This window comes from Cyprinus carpio, chromosome B5 (assembly GCF_018340385.1).
Source record: "Cyprinus carpio isolate SPL01 chromosome B5, ASM1834038v1, whole genome shotgun sequence".
NCBI lineage: Eukaryota > Metazoa > Chordata > Actinopteri > Cypriniformes > Cyprinidae > Cyprinus > Cyprinus carpio.
The window spans coordinates 10,313,121-10,317,951 of NC_056601.1; the positions used below are offsets into that span (position 1 = coordinate 10,313,121).

At 35.5% G+C, this 4,831-nt stretch overlaps 1 long non-coding RNA gene across 1 annotated transcript; it reads right to left on the bottom strand.

The window, feature by feature from the left end:
- Positions 1–1,196: 1,196 nt before the first annotated feature.
- On the bottom strand, positions 1,197–4,512 carry LOC122137366. Its single transcript, XR_006154797.1, has 3 exons — positions 4,403–4,512; positions 1,967–2,071; positions 1,197–1,655 (listed from the first exon to the last, which is right to left on the bottom strand). It is a non-coding gene; the product is annotated as an uncharacterized LOC122137366 (long non-coding RNA).
- Between the last annotated feature and the right edge of the window lie 319 nt (positions 4,513–4,831).

The following is a 4,831-nucleotide window of genomic DNA, read 5'->3' on the forward strand; positions in this document are numbered from 1 at the left end:
GTTTGTAGAGGGATAGGAGGGTATCTGAGGGCAGAACATGTTTGCATCATCTCAGGAGTGCAAAGTAAACTTCTTTTTGTTTCTTCAGTCTTTTCTGTTTCTCAACCTTAACCAGCGATATATGAATATCTTTCTGTACCAGAATAGATATAGGGTGACCGGATTCTGGCTCAGACCCATTAGCACATGACATGGGGACAGTTTGCATGTTTCTGTTGCTTTCTGGGTGGATCTGAGATCAGCATTTTTCTATCACCCTCTGCGTCACTTTGATCTCATAATCTTTTGACTTTGTGGGGTCTGCCAAACATCTGGAAGTCTTTAAGCACCATCTGTATCCTCATGTAGTTTAAAACAGGCAAACAAACAAGCAGTTTATTCTCTTTCAAACCCACTGGCCCTTCTAGTCCATTAGATGATGAACAGGTAGCGGATATGTACAGTAATCACCTCTCAGGATGAATTCTAATGAACAGAATATCTGTCTGTATTAGTCAAAGATAGTGATTCACTTGCTGTGTCACTGTGTGTGAGGGAGGCTAGAAATTCATCTTTGAAGATAAATACTGAAAAATGTGTGAAATGTTATAAAACAGATTTGATTATGAAATGATAGAAAGCTTTAATCTCTCGTACAGAATGAAGTCAGATGCTTTATCAATTAAGCAAAAACAAACAAAACAAAATGTGATAGACTGTAATTATTTATATGTTCTCTCAAGAAAAGATACATTGTGTTCAATTTAGGTTAACATTTTTATTGTTTTTCACCCATGCACTTAGTCTCCACTTGATAGATTTGTATTCAAATAAAAATGCAAATCGTAAAATAATATAAAAAAGATGGATGTTAATTGGATTTCTAAACCTTTTTGTATTTTTATTTCATTTAAAACAAGCTTTGAAAAAAATTCCAGTATCTGCACTTAAAACAAACACATACTCAAGTGTTGAACAACGAAGTAAGGCTTCATTGAATTGGTAATTATGTCTAATGTGGGAAGGTCAGCAATGTTCAGATGTTTGGGGTCTACTTACTCTCCATTTTTACACAAGATTTCTGTCAAATAAATGCTGTTCTTTTGAATGTTCTATTCATCAAATAACTCTGAATATAATGTAAATGTAATGTGAAATGTTGATTTATTTATAAGTCATTTTTACAATGTAATGATCTCATTATTATGGACCTGATATTTAAAAGAATTTATGAGATGAATGTAAATGTTATATTTGGTCTTTGTGTGCTGTGTGTAACTGAAAGAAGGACAGACTGTTGCTGAGGAATATAAGTGCAGCATTTATCTTCTAAAGAGCACATAATTACCACCAATCATGCTGTTATGCTTACAAGTACACCACAAATTCACACACTATTCAAATGGTGGTCCATTCACATTCTCAGTATATCAATATTTTCTTTCTTCATCCCTTTCACACTGAGAAAATCTTTCATCCATTTGGCTATTGTAAGTGTTTGCTGCTGAATTCTATAGTTCTTGACCCCTTCCTCTCAATGGCTACTTTAAATCAATGTCTAAAACAAATATATTTGCCCTCTGTGCATATTCCATCAATTCCACCAGCCGGTAACGTTTTTCCTCTTCTGTCAGATAAATACTGTGTGAGTCCTACTGGTGAAATAATCTCCATCACTGAAGGGGATATAATGAAATACATATAAATCTTATTGGACGTATGGGACCATGCTGTACCATTGATCAGGCATGCAAGTCTTTACTCATAAACAGACAGCCCCACCATTAGAAGAAAAAGGAAATTGTGTAATTATTTCCACAAATAAAGTAACACAGTGCTTTTCATATAAAAGGGACTTCTTCCAATGTAATACGAATATGATCACTTGGGCACATCTACAACTCTTTTACCATCTATTGTCAAGTGAACAATTAATACAACTTCTTACATTCATTACCCATTTACAAGGATGAAGGGGTCTACTTACTCTCCATCCTTAAATCCCCGCTTTACCCAATATGTGCGGATACATGGAAGATGAGTCTCACAGTCGCCTGAGTAGATAAGACTAAACCCTTCACTCCACTTAAGCCTGGCAGATAAGAAAGGAAGATGGTTTAAATAACTAAATTGTCTTGATGTTTAACTGTCATTTTGCTGAACTGGAACTGTCATTTCACTGGGTGTGATTTTTTTCGACAGTGCAGCTTATTATTTATGAGTCACTGCTTAAAAAAACATGCTGCAAATAACTGGTCAGTCCTGCAATGAGAATTACAAATATAGTATATACTGTAATTTGAATATATTTTAAAATGTAACTTTTTTTTTATTTTTTTCTGTGGTGGCAGCAGCCATATTACCCCAGTCTTCAATGTCATTTGATCCTTCAGAAATCAATCTAATATGCTGGCTTAGAGTTTAAGAAACATTTCTGATTATTATTAATTTTGAAAACAGTTATGCTGCTATATTTTGTATTGAAACTGATACATTTTTCAGGATTCTATGAATAACACAAGCTGAAACAAAACAAAAAAAAGTTTTACTGACCCCAAACTGTATTAGATGTACATTGAATTGGTGATCTTTTAAATACATAATACTACAACTACTACTACTGTACTAATAACAGTAATAATGATGACTTTAGTCATTCACTAATATGCATATTAATGCAACCAGTGAATAAAGCAATGAGCTGAATCTATGCTAAAATCAACTAGGACACCAATCATTAGTTTTTCTAACTAAATGGCAATATAAAGCTAAATATTTGCAGTGAGTGATCAAGCAGGCACAGTTTAACAGATAGTAAGAGCTGCTTAATGTGGATTCAGCATCTAAGAAGTGAAGAGGACAAAATACTTATATAAAGGCCATACCCTTTTGACTCTAAGATGACTCTCCTTAACAATCCATCTGAATGGAAGTTGAGCTGAATAGAGTTGGAAATATGTCAACAACGAAGTTGTAATATTTTTCTGGCACAGCAGAATAATGGCAAATATTATGAACGCTGTCATCAGTGAACTGTCACAGCTGTATATAATGCTGGTTGTGATGAGCACAAACTAGGTCACACCAAAGGTGAGCAAACATGATAGTTGTCATGATTTATCATACTGTTTTAGCTAGTTTATGCTACTATTTTATGTACCCTGCAGGCTGTAGAGTAGACAACACAGATAGTGGAATTTACAGCTCGTTTCACGGCTCCTTAACCCTATGCTAAATGAGGGAGCACGTATCAGTTTATGATTGTAGGGCTGTAAATACTAATCAAAACTTCTTAAATCACTTGTTAAAGGCTAATAATGCTACAACAGAGATTTAGGTAAGATAAGAAAAAGAGATAGAACAAATTAAAGTTGAGGAAGCCAACATGCATTCATAGAGCATTTGTTGTCTGACACCATCGTCATATAAAAGTCAAATTTTCCAACTTTCTAAAATCAATCCTTCCTCATAAATGTTTTATGTTTAATAAACATGAGTGGGAATGAGTTTTGGTTCAGTGAGTTTTCAGTGTGGGTGGGGCTAATCGGTGCATCACTGAAACCAGTCAACTGACAATGTGATGGTTACAACAGAGTGTTGGGGCCGTTTACATAAAATGCTGCTTTTCCATTGTTTTTTTTTTTATGTAAACATGAACAAGATGGATGTTTTTGAATGTTTTTGTGCTCATTTTTAGTGTCTTTTGCAACTTTTTTTACATAACATGGATTTCTGAAAACAGCACAAGGTAAAAGTTTATCAGGATTTTAAAATGCGTCTCTAGTCCTTGTTTTTTTTTTTTTTTTTTTTTTTTTTTCAGGTTCTGCATCTCACTTTTTCAACAGAACACATACTCTGAATGGTCCCTTACTATGCCAGAGCACAGTGAAGGTGAGAGTTTGTACAAAAAAATGCCCAGTGCTGTTCTATTTTCAAGCCTCAGTGCTTTCAACTTGATGTAGGCAGAAACTGGCAGCAAATAGGGCAAGACAAAAAGAGGTACAATGCGGGCTCTGCTGCCTAAATCCGTTTCCTTGTATCAGCTATTGATCCAAACACATTTATGTAGAAATGCTAGATTGTGCTAACATCCTGCCGACAATGCTAAAAATGTTAGATCAGATGGCAGGAATATTGGATCCATCTCCCAGTCTCTCCAGAATCTATTAGAAGACATCCGTTAGGTACCTAAAACTGTCAGCAAAGTTTTGTCTGATATCCCAAACCAGTTAACAATTCTTGTCTGCTATCCAAAATCAGTTAATAACACTGTAAGGAGTTGACAAGAGTTGTTGCCTGAGAGGAGACAAAGTGATGATTATCAAAAAGGGAGCAGTAACACATAATTGAGCTTAATTGCATATTTCCTCTGACCAGTACAAATCCAGCAAGTTTTATCATACTAACCAAACATCATCCTTACCAGGCACGTGCACATATAGACATCAAAAGAGGCTTGAGCACCTGCCCTTTTTCTTCCTGGAGAGAAAGTGTCCTTTTTTCTGGGGAGTGCAGCAAACACTGATCGGCACAGACAGGCAGAGAGCTGCTGAAGTGAAGCCCTCCCTCGCTTTCCAGTTGTGTTTGTCTTACTGTGGAGGTGAGTGGTGATGAACGAAAGCCTAAGCTACCTATGCCTTGAATTTACAGCTAATTATCCAAAAGACAAATATAGTTAATAATTCATCTTGCTAACATCCATGAGCTACCATGGTATAAGTTAGCTAAAGTTTAGCTAAGGCAGTATTACACCATGGGCATGCAGGCTAACTTAGTGAGAAACGACAGCTGAATACAATAAACTTTATAACGTCTTCAGAATTGCCACATCAATATGCAAATCAGGCATTAA